The 12,829-nt window shown below is 40.1% G+C and overlaps 1 protein-coding gene and 1 pseudogene across 27 annotated transcripts in view; both read left to right on the forward strand.

Annotated features, from left to right (window-relative positions):
• The window catches only part of MAP4 (microtubule associated protein 4), a 227,692-nt gene that overhangs the window by 119,903 nt on the left and 94,960 nt on the right, over nucleotides 1–12,829 (forward strand). The window lies entirely within an intron of this gene.
• LOC116565002 lies at nucleotides 3,708–6,853 on the forward strand (annotated as a pseudogene).

The following is a 12,829-nucleotide window of genomic DNA, read 5'->3' on the forward strand; positions in this document are numbered from 1 at the left end:
TTTCAAAACTTACTGAAATGTTATAATAATAAAAACTGTGTGGTATTGACTTAAAGTGAGACATATAGATCAAGGAACAGACTGGAAGACACAGAAATAAACTCTTTTATACATAGTAAAATAATTTTAGACAACGGTACCAGGACCATTCAATGGGAAAGGATAGTCTTTTCAATAAATTGTGTGGGGAAAACTGGATATCCACATACAAAAGTTGGACCCTGCTGGGAACAGTGGCTTATGCCAATAATCCCAGCGCTTTTGGAGGCCAAGTGAGAAGATTACTTGAGGCAAGGAGTTTAAGACCAGCCTAGGCACCACAGGAAGACCTCATCTCTTAAAAGAAAGAAAAACATAGCTGGTGTGGTAGTGTGAGCCTGTAGTCCCAGCTACTCAGGAAGCTGAGGCAGAAGGATTCTTTGAGCCCAGGAGTTCAAGGCTGCAGTGAGCTATGGTCACACCACTGCACTTCGTCCTTGGTAACAGAGAGAAATCCTGTCTCTCCCGCTCTTCTTTTTTTTTTTTTTTTAAACTTAAAATAGATCAAAGACCTAAACAAGCACCAAAGCTGTATATTCGTTAGAAGAAAACATAGGGGAAAATCTTCATGACATTGGATTTGGCAATGTTTTCTTGGATGTGACACCAAAAGCAGACAACACAAGAAAAAATATATAAATTAGGCTATATGAAAAATGAAAATTTTTGTGTATTTCCATAGAGTGAAAAGGCAACCCATGGAGGCAAAATATTTACAAATCTTGTATCTTCTCGGGTTAATATCCAGAATATATGAAGAACTCCTACAGCTTAACAACAACAAAACCCAATTAAAAATATGGGCAAAGGACTTGAAGAAACATTTCTTCATAGAAGATACATAATTTGCCAAGAAACAAGTGAAAAGATGCTCAACATCATTAATCATTAGAGAAATGCAAATCAAAACCATAATGAGATATCACTTCATACTCATTAGGATGGCCAGTATGAAAACAATAACAGAAATTAACAAGTATTTACAAGGATGTAGAAAAATTAGAACCCTTGTATACTGCTAGTAGGAATGTAAAATGATGAAAGTGCTATGGAAAACAGTATGATAGCTTCTCAAAAAATTAAAAATAGAATTATTGTTAGATCCAGCAACCCAACTTCTGGATATATGCCCAAAGGAATTAAAATCAGGGACTTGAACAGATATTAGTACACTCATGTTTATAGCAGCATTAGTCACAGTAGCCAAAAGATGGAAGCAACCCAAATGTGCCATCAACACATGAATGAATAAACAAAATGTAGTACATTCATATAATGGAATGTTATTTAGCCTTAAAAGGGAAGGAAAGTCTGATATAGTACAGCGTGAATAAACCTTGAAGACACTGTGCTAAGTGAAAAAAGCCAGTCACAAAAATACAAATGTATATGAGGTACCTAGAGTAGTCAGATTTACAAAAACAAATGTAAATATACTTCATTTATATGAATTACCTAGAATAGTCAAATTTACCGAAACAAAATAGAATGGTGGTTCCCAGGGGCTGGGAGAGGCAGGGAATGGAGGTGTGGTTGCTTAATGGGCACAAAGTTTCTGTTTTGCAAGATGAAAAAGTTCTGGAGATGGGAGGTAGTGATGATTGCACAACAATGTGAATGTACTTAATACCACTGAACTGTACACTTAAAAATCATTAAAATGGTAGAAACAAACAAATGTAGCTCATATTTAAAGGAAAAAAATTTTCCAAATTAACCATTGTATATATCACAGATCTCTTCAGAATTAAAGGGATGCTTTATATGTTAGCTATCTTGTGGGTTTGTTCTGGTTTGTCCAGTTGCAGGTAGAAATGCACAAATATGTAAACATTGCTTAAATGCTAAGCAGTTATAGGAAACATTTTGTAAGAACAGATACAATATTGGTTAAATTTCATGAGGAGGTTGAGTGAAAACTAAGGAGCTTGAAATCTCCATTTGGACATAGAATTGACATCTCAAATTTGAAACGTTCTATACAGAATTCATGATTGTCCCACCCCAAAATCAAAATGAAAAGAACACCCGCCACCCCATCTTATTAAATGGAATTTCTGTTCTTCTAGTTGTTCAGGCTAAAACATTTGGTTTCCCCTGTCCTCTTCTACTCCTCTCACACCCCACACCTGGTTTGTCAGAAAAAGATATTTGGAACCTGACCACATCTTACCACCTCCATTGCTCTCTCCTTGATTGGACTGCCATCATTAACCTTGACTACTGTAATAACTTCCCAAATTAGTCTCTCTGCTTCTATTTGCTTGCTTTCTGCAGCATATTCTTAAAAACATCGAGAGTGGCCCTGTATATTGTTCATGCTGTTCTTTTGCTCAGAACCCTCCAGTAGTTTCCCGTCTCAAAGTAAAAGTTCTTAGCAAACACTACAGGGCCCTATGATGTCCCTGTCATCTTTCTGACCAGATCTTTTCTTAGTTACCCCTTTGCTTACTTTGCTTCATGTTGTTCTTGCTACTGTTCCTTGAACAAGCGAGGTGGGCCCCTTCCTTGGGCTCTGAGCACTAGCAGTTTTCTCTGCCTGAAATGTTCTTCCCTCTGATATATTCATGATTGACTTCACCTTTTCAATGAGTACTTCTTGACTATCTTATTTAAAATTGCACCCCTTCTATTTTTTCATCCCACTATTCTACTTGAATTTTCTTAATGGCATTTGTCGTGTCACTTTCTAATAATTTTTACAGTTTATTCATCTCACCTGCCTTTCCCTACCAGAAGAAGATATTATAGACACAAATTTTATGAGAGGGACAGGGTTTTTATTTTTGCAACTTTCTGTGGCCCAGCACCTGGAACACTATCTGGAGGATAATAGATGCTCTGTAGCTATTGAATGAATAATCTTTAATATCTATTTGCTTTAGACCTCACATGGGAAAAGAAACTTAAAAACAAGACCAGATGCAATTGCAATAATTCTTGCCAGGTTACTGGTGCACAGCTTTCTGGAAATTTGTTCTCTGTCGTGAATGTTTAAATTTTGAGGAAGCTGTGGATAGGGCACCTACTAGCTTTGATTTACTGGGCAAGTTATTTGCCCTCTTTGAGGCGAAGATTCCTGCTCTATAAAAGGAGAACTCTATAAAAATAGTTGTTTGCCTGAAGTGACAGAAAATATTTTCAGTGCTTTACAACGCAGTTGAAGGGGTTAATACTTAAATGTAAGATGATATTAGGATGTTGATTAATGTCCACATAGAAAGTCCTTACAGTTAAACCCATTATATACTTTTGTTAATAAATCATTCTGTTTGACCATCAGCCCCTTTTCCTACTTAATTGGTTGTGTAACAGTATTTTAATTGGATGTAACTGGAGCGTATCAGTCCATTGTGAAGCAGAAATGCCCTGCTTCTAGAGGACAAAACTGGAGGTGAAACTTCAAAAGTGAACTCCAGGCACGCTGAAAGAAGAGTTTTTTTGCTTTGTTTCTTGTGAAAAAATTAACTTAGGACTCTGTCACTGCAAAAAACTCGCAAGGTTGGCCCTCCAGTGGGTTTTCAGCAATTTAAAATGAAATGAGAAGATGCAAAACTATGTCAACTGTAAATTTGAGTATTAACATTAGACTCCTTAGAGGTCTTCATTTAAGGTTTACTTTCTGTTTGACAAATTAATATTTCTGATCTTCAGTTTTTCTGTGTAAAATGAACAGGCATTCTGCTATTTCTACTGCTGCTGTTAGTGCTTCGCAACAGATACAGTATGTTCTGCTGTAGGTGATAGCTTTTTAGACATTTAGAGATTAACATGTGCCTTCAGATTTATTTTCTTTGGATTAAACATCTTTCATTTTTTTCTCCCACTCTTTCCTATAATGTAATTTATGCTGTTTTTAATGGCCAGTATTTGGATTAGAATCTAGTTAGGAGACAGAAGCTACACCATAATTTGAACAGAGAATTTACTGCAGGGGTAAAGAGAACTCTAAAGAATACAGGAGGCCGGGCACAGTGGCTCACACCTGTAATCCCAGCACTTTGGGAGGCTGAGGCAGGCAGATCATGAGGTCAGGAGTTCAAGACCAGCCTGACCAACATGATGAAACTCCATTTTTACTAAAAATACAAAAATTAGCCAGGTATAGTGGTGGGTACCTATATCCCCAACTACTCAGGAGGCTGAGGCAGGAGAATTGCTTGAACCCAGGAGGTGGAGGTTGCAATGAACCAAGATTGTGCCACTGCACTTCAGCCTGGGCAATAGAGCTAGACTCTGTCTCAAAAAAAAAGAAAGAAGAAAGAAAAGAAAAAAATATATGTAGGAATGACAGATACAGGGAATAGTCACTACCATTAGGGTTGGGGCAGAGTACACAAAGAAATAACAAATTTGGAAAAGTGCTGATTGGATAGCTTGAAGGATGTCTCCACTTGGTAATAAAGATATTTGCTGAGTTGTTGCAGGTCAAGGTGATGTAGGGCAAACAAGTCCCCAAATTGGAGCTTAACCCAGGAGTGTTCTTGGCTTTGCCAGGAAAAAATTCAAGGGTGAGCCAGTGGTGAAAGAAATTTTTATTGAACCAATGCTGCTTCTTGCTGAGCAGGGCTAGCCCATAGGCAGTGTGCCCAGAACTGGTGCCTGTGGGCTGCTAGCTAGCTGTTTATATCTGTTATTAATTATATACTAATTAAGAGGCAGGTTATTTATAACTTTATGGAAAAAGGGCTGGAAGTTTCTGAAATCAGATAAGGTAACTTCTAGGCTGTTGCCATGGCATTTGTAAACTGTCATTGCACTGGTAGGAGAGTCTTTATGGTAATAAGCCATGAGGGCAACTAGAGGTTACTTTTGTCAGCATCTGCTGGTGTCAGCCAAATCTCACTCTAGTCAGCAGGGTGCAACAGGAAATTAAGTCCTGCTGGTCTCCTACCTCAAAGGTAATTAAGCAGGAAGCTGTACGTGGGGGTGCTACTGCGTCACCACCAGGCTGTTTGAGGCACTGGTGGAATTTGCCTGGGAAGATGTCCATGGAAGGGCCTACTAAAGCTTGTTGGGATAAGCACTATGTAGGATGTTCTGCACACCAGCAGAGCACCGTGGAAGTAAGACGGAAAAGCACACTGGAACCAGGAAGAGAAACCCCCCACCACCACTCGTGCCCTCTACTAAGCTTAGTATCATGCCAGCTGTCTAGGAAGAAATGTTTACATTTTTACAAGCAGGGCAATGAAAGGTAGATTTGGAGTTGAGAGGCAATGTATTGATTACTTGCACAGCCTATTATTTTGGCTACTTAGCTTCCATATGTACTTTACACACACCTGAGCTCCCATATAACAATGAAACAACTCATGTTTTTACCTAACAAGATAGAGCTATGTCAGACAGAGCATGAAACTCTCACCCTTGTTCCAAAAATGAGAAATGAGGACATGCTCAGTCCTGATAGTCATTGTATCTGTTGGTGGCTGTGTTTGGGTTTTTTTTTGTTTTTTGTTTTTTAATAGAGACAGGATTTTGCCATGTTGCCCAGGCTAGTCTCAAAACTCCTGAGCTCAAATGAACCACCGCCTCAGCCTCTCAATGTGCCAGGATTATAGGTTTTAGTCACCAAGCCCGGCTGGCTGGCTGTTTGTCAGTCCTCAAATTGAAGTTACAGTGGCAGAGGCCCAAGGTCACATGATGGGAGTAGGGTGGGGGTAGGGGGTGGAGTTCTGAGGGAAGAGGAGTGAAGTAGCCAGGGATGTGGCAGTATCACTGACAGTTTTCTTTGAGGCTTTTTTGGTCTGATTTGTGATATTGATATTGTCCTTAATGATGAGGAAACCAAGAAAATGGCAGAAATGAAAACTGAAAATGGCAAAGTGGAAAAACGCTATCTCCTCTATGATGGAGAATCTGTTCAAGAAAGGTGAAAGAAACTAGAAAGAGGATAGAGCACTAAAAAATTAGAGTTTAATTTGTACATCAAATTGAACTTCTATGATAAGAGTAATACTCATGAGTTTGTAAACCTAGTGAAAGAACTAGCCTTTACCTGGGAGAACTGACTCAGAACAGAAGTTATGATTTTGAATTTATACAATTTGAAAAGCCATAAGAAGCTTACATTGGTGCTAATGTCCTCTTGATGTATTGAAGTGATAGTAGTAAGACTGACAGACTTGGTAAAAAGAATGTGATCTTACTGTGTACCAGCTTACCACCTATGCTGATGGAAGTGGGCATTGAAGATTGTCTGCATATAGAATTTGAATATAATAAAGTATCATTGAAAGGATGTGACTGTTTCAGAAATTTACTTAAGAATAAAAATACAACATAAGGGGTTACAACTGATCAAAAAAGAGATCACAGCAATTGGACCCAGTAAGTACCACAAAAGAAAGAGAAACAATCACCAAATAGGAAATAATGGATGATACACCAGTAAAAGATGAATCAATTCCAATAAGACTATTGCTAGCAGGATATGACCTAACTCCAACAATGAAAGTTTTTAACAAAGAAGTTTCAGGAAGCTACTTTTTGAATTTAGTGCCTGTTGATGAGAAAGAGGGTACTTTAGGCAGCAGATCATTTTATAGAGAAAAGCGCCTGAAAAACTAAGGAAACAGAATAAACTTTCACCAGCAGTTTGAACCTCCAGAATCACAACCTTCTGCTGAATAGCCTGAAATATACTTAATAGGAGGAAAAAAGAAAAAATCATTGAGATTAAGTTAAGCAGGTTAAAGATGGCTATAGCATGTGTAGGGACAAATGGCCATAACTCTAGCCAGGTGTGGTGGTCACGCTTGTAATCCCAGAACTTTGGGAGGCTGAGGCAGGTGGATCACTTGAGGTCAGGAGTTCAAGACCAGCCAGGCCAACATAATGAAACCCTGGCTCTGCTAAAAATACAAAAAGCTGGGCATGGTGGTACATGCCTGCAATCCCAGTTACTTGGGAGGCTGAGGGAGGAGAATCACTTGAACCCAGGAGATTGCACCACTGCATTCCAGCCTGGGCAACAGAGCAAGACTCCATCTCAAAATAATAAAAATGGCCAAAACTCCATTTATATTCATCTTCCTTTATCTTACAGTGCTGCATTTATTTTATGGTATAGCAAAATGTTCCTCATTTGTGTACATTTTTTTTCCCTTGAGAATAACTCTTTTGCCCAGGCTGGAGTGCAATAGCACAATCTTGGCTCACTACAACCGCCGCCTCCCAGTTCAAGTGATTCTCCTGCCCCTCAGCCTCCCGAGTAGTTGGGGCCACAGGTGCGTGCTGCCATGCCTAGCTAATTTTTGTATTTTTAGTAGAGACAGGTTCTCCTGGCTGGTCTCGAACTCGTGACCTCAGGTGATCTACCCACTCGGTGTCCCAAAGTGTTGGGATTACAGGGGTGTGTGAGTCACCACACCCAGCCACCTTCATATATATGCTCAAAAGTGTTTTCTTTGAAATACTCTAATTTTCTTAATCTGCCTTTTTTTCTTTTTACTACACACTTTGATAAGTATTCAAGTATGCATCAGCATAAGCATTAAAGATTTTCATGTGGAAAAAAAACAAGTTCCACTGACTAGTTTGTTACCAAAAGTTGTGTTATAAATCTAGTTTCAGGCCGAGTGTGGTGGCTCACACCTGTAATCCCAGTACTTTGGGAGGCTGAGATGGGCAGATCATTTGAGGTCAGGAGTTGGAGATCAGCTTGGCCAACATGGCACAAACCCATCTCTACGAAAAAAAATATAAAAATTAGCCAGATGTGGTGCACACACCTATAATCTCAGCTACCCAGGAGGCTGAGGCAAGAGAATCACTTGAACCTGGGAGGCAGAGTTTGCAGTGAGCCGAGATTGCACCACTGCATTCCAGCCTGGGCGGCAGAGTGAAACTGTCTCAAAAAACAAAACTAAACTAATTTCAATTTTGAATAATGGGAAGAAGAAAATGGTTAGAACATACAAATAAATAGCAAATAAAACAAAAAGAAAGTTCATCATTCTCATTTCTGTGATTAGTAATGAGGCCATAGTTGATATCTAGGCTTCTTTCTTCAGTTACCTATTTCATGTTTCCCTTGCCCTCATCCAGAACCTCAGCTGGTTGAGGTTCTTTACTTGGTGAAATGACTCAAACTTTTATTCCCACATTAGTCCAGCCCTTTTCTTCATCGCTGTAGTTTTCCATTAAATCTTTGTTTTTGGCATGGAAGTATTTAGAAGTGCCTCAGATAATCCCTTGTGTTTTAGACATAGCCCTCCTTGCTTTCACTGTGTAGTCTCAATCATCCCCAACCAGTAGGTTCAACCTGTTGGTTCAGTGGTGTAAGGAGTCCCAAATAGCCAAGTGGCAGTCTCATCTTCTAATGCAATTGAGCCATTGTTGTGTATGTTAGTAGATGTATTTCCTATTTAGGCACTAACACTTCCAAGCCAGCAGAACTCGGTTGTTAGGAGTGAAAACAAAAATTCAGTGAGTAGATTGCTGGATATAATAGTGAGTGGAGCCACACACACTTCTACCCTTTGATGCCCAGACTTGTATATTCTAACTGTGGGAGGAGGCAGCACCATGTAAGGGTCTCTGATTGAAAGCATTACCCAACCTTTCAGGGTATTGTCTCCCTGAAACTGTAACTGAGTCTTTAGTAATCAATTCATTATTTTAATTAGGCCAACTATTTTGGGTGATAGGGATGACACCACCAGTTAAGTCCATGGACATGAGCCCATTTCTGCATTTCTTTACTATGAAATTACTTTCTTGGTCAGAAGTAATGCTGTGTGGGGTGGGCCTAGTGGCTTATGCCTGTAACCCCAGCACTTTGGGAGCCCAAGGCTGGAGGATCACTTGAGCCAAGGAGTTTGAGAATAGCCTAGGCAACATAGTGAGACCTTGTCTGTATTTTTAAAAAATATTTCTTTTTGGCCAGGTACAGTGGCTCATGCCTGTAATCCCAGCACTTTGGGAGGCCAAGGCGGGTAATTGCCTGAGGTCAGGAGTTGGAGACCAGCCTGGCTAACATGGTGAAACCCTGTTTCTACTAAAAACACAAAAAAAGTTAGCTGGGCGTGGTGATGCATGCCTATAGTCCCGGCTGAGGCAAGAGAATCACTGAATCACTTCAGCCCAGGAAGTGGAGGTTGCTGTGAGCCAAGATTGTGCCACTGCACTCCAGCCTGAGTGACAGAGGGAGACTGTCCCCCCCCCCAAAAAAATTTTTTTTAAAGAAACAGCAGTGCTGTATGAAATTGGGATGTCATGATGGTGGATTGGGCACTTCTATATAAGTTCATGGGTGGTGGAACTGAAAAAAACATTATAGGCAGAGAAGGTAAATCTTATCCAGAATACATGTCTATTCTAGTGAGGACAAATCTCTGGCCTCACTCCTGTCCTTACTCCCCATAATAGAGGTTCAGTGTAATCAACTTGCCACCAGGTGGTTAGCTAGTTTTTGGGAAATGGTGCATATTCAGGGCACAGTGCTGGTCTGTGCTATTGACAGATTAGACATTTAGCAGTAGCTTTAGTCAGGTAAGCCCTGTTTACGGGAAGACCATGTTGTTGAGCCCATGCATAGCCTTCATGACCATTTTTTCCATGAGTTTATTGACCAAGCACTCTGATAGCTATGGAAAGTGTCTAACACTGATATTCATGAAGTACGTCATTTTGTCAGCTTGGTTATTAAGAGCCTCCTCCACAGTGAATGCAAGTCATTATTCACATGGGACACACATCTTCACAGTTTGTGCCTTTTTTGAGAGTTTTCATCAGCATATCTTTCTCCCAGATTTCCTTGTCACCATTTCCTTACAAGTTCCTAACTAGCCAACAAAATCCTTAATAATTGTTCATAAATCAGTATAAATCTCTGCTTCTGGCCATGTTTTACTTCAGACAAAAGGGAAAACCAAATAATACCCCTCAAAGTTCTACCTTCTGAAGAGAAAATTTTTTCTTCATCACTGCCCTTCAGTGCTATATCTTTAAATGGGGCTGTAGTGCTGCAGCTGTCCACTTTTTGGTGATACTGGCATGTTGTGCAGAGCTATGGATAAACCAGACTTGAGTTTTTTCTTTCGTCAGTCAGATGGTCATATGGAGCTCTCAGGAGGCCATTGACTTGGCTTGAGGGAGAAGAAGCAATGCAACAGGAGTCAATGCTGAAGTCTGAGCTGTAACTTACTCATATTTCTGGACCTGTTTGAATTTGGCTTTTTATATATTTTCACTTGATGATAGATAGTGCTGCACATGCCAAGCTAGACTATATAGGTTGGATAACATTTAGTTCATGATGAGAAGCTCAGGCCATGTATTCACATTATATCCCATGGTTAGGCATTTGGTCTCTGCCAAGACCCACCCAATAGCAAGCCTGAAGCTGTTTTTTGAAAGATGAATAATTTTCTGCAAAAGACGGCATAGATTTTCTAAAAATTCTAGAAGTCTGGGCTGTGATTTTCTTTTTCATGCCTGCTAAAGGCTCCATTCAGCAGCCCTATTTGGCATGGACACTTCAAGTATCATTGGATATGCTGGATCATAAGGCCCAAATGGCAAAGCAACTTGAACCACAGCTTGAACTTGCTACAGAATTTTCTCTTGCTCTGAAACCCACTCTAAACTGTCAGCCTTGTAGGAAACTTTGTAGCTGGGTTGAAGCCTACCAAACATTGTAACTCCTTTTCATTGTTGGTGTTGTTAATTACAGTAACTTACTCACTTTGGAAGGGAAATTTTGACAAGCTTTGGAAAATTGAATCCTGACATTTCATTGCTGCAGTGGGTCTCTGAATTTTTGTAGTGCTTATCTCCCATCAACTAGCATGTGCATGTCTTACTAAAGCATCTAACATATTTGTTACTTGCTGTTCATTAGACTCAGCATAATGTCAGTATAGTTGACTAGTGGTTTTTTTTTTCCTTTGGAATGTCATGATATCAAGATCTCTGTGGACTACATTATGGTAGGAGAATGGTATAGCCCTGAGAGTAGCCTTATCTGCATGTAAAAGACAGGTAAAAGCAGTGTGCTTCTGGTGGTTCTTGCATGGAGGAAAAGGCATTATTCAGGTTAATAGCAGTATACCAAGTGCCGTCACCCATGTTGATTTGCTCCAGTAAAGATGCTATATCTGGGGCATCAGCTGCAATTGGAATCATCACCAGATTAAGTGCCTGATAGTCCACAAGTTTGTGATAGTCACTAAGATCCATCTGACTTCTGCACAGGACAAGCTAGTGAGTTAAATCAAGATATAACAGGCATCACTACCCCTGTTTCTTTCAAGTCTTTGAAATTAAGCTCTTGAATTCTCCTTGGAATGTGGCATTAAGCTCTTGAATTCTCCTTGGAATATGGTATTGCTTCTGGCTTAATATGTTAGTAGGGAGGGGAAGTTCTAGGAACGTCCATTTAGCCCTTACTATTAAAATGACTCTCATCCGTTGGGTCAGAAAGCTAATATGGGAGTTCCGCCAATAGCCAGGTATATCTGTTCCAATTATTTATTCAGGAACTGAGGAGATGACAAAGTAGGTCCATTGTACTACTATGGGGTCCACTGTGAGTTGGACTTGAGCTAAGCATTTCATCTATTACCTGACCATTGTCAGAACTCACTTTGACTGATAGGCTACAGTAGCATTTTGGGTCCCCAGGAATTAGTAATCTCTGAAAGATCTGGGTATTTCCTTTTCTCTAATCCATAGTCACTCTAGTAAATGGCCTTTGGAGAAGCTTGGATGAGGATTTACAGTATGTACTTTTACTTGTGGGAATATTACAGGTTTATTCCTCAAGGGACCTAAGTTTGTTAATTGACTTGGGTCTGGAGATTAGATGAGAGGTCAAAACTTTTTCTGTCAGGTTTTTATTACCAGAGCTTGAGTTTCTTTTCAGTTGTACATATTGGTCTGTTTTTGTAGGCTGTTTGTGGAATACCGTGATCAATGACTGCCAAAGATCCTGGTGGGCCAAGGTGTTCTGATGACCAGTACAACCCTACTGTCTTTATGGTAGATACAGTAGATGTTCCCACCTTGTCTTTGGTGATTATGTGCTACTATTTGGCCTCTGTTATATTAGGATCCTGTTACCCCATTGAAATCAGGGAGCCCACTTAATGGTGGCATCCCCTATGGCCATACCTGGCGTTTGTGACAGAGACCTTATGGACTATAAAACCTAAAATGTTTATCAGTGACCTTTTGTAGATTGCCAAATGATGTCTAGGGGAACAGGGATGCACTGCAAAGGGGAGCAACCACAGAGCTTTTCAAGGATGAAGAGGAGAGCCCCTCACTAATGCTTTTTTTTTTTTTTTTTTTGGAGACAGGGTCTTGCTCTGTCACCCAGGCTGGAGTGCAGTGGTGTGATCTTGGCTTACTGCAACCCCTGCCTCCTGGGTTCAAGCAATTCTCGTGCCTCAGCCTCACAAGTAGCTGGGATTACAGGTGTGCACCACCACACCTGGCTAATTTTTGTATTTTTAGTATAGTTGGGGTTTCACCATGTTGGTCAGGCTGGTCTTGAACTTCTGGCCTCAAGTGATCCATCTGCCTTGGCCTCCCAAAGTGCTAGGATTACAGGTGTGAACCACCATGCCCAGCCTCACTAATGTATTTCTCAATGCCTGAGTGAAAGGATTATCTTCTGGCCTTTCTTGTGCAACACAGGTTACACATGAAAAATCCATTCCAACATTTCTATCTCCCTAAGCTTTTGAATTGCCTCTTCTACATCATGCTAGGGAAGCTTTGGCATCTCTACCTCGTTAAACATAATGCACTCTTTAAAAAAAAAAAAAAAAGGCTGGGT

Source organism: Sapajus apella, unplaced genomic scaffold, assembly GCF_009761245.1.
Source record: "Sapajus apella isolate SASKATOON/1434 unplaced genomic scaffold, GSC_monkey_1.0 scaffold38, whole genome shotgun sequence".
In the NCBI taxonomy this organism is placed as follows: Eukaryota; Metazoa; Chordata; class Mammalia; order Primates; family Cebidae; genus Sapajus; species Sapajus apella.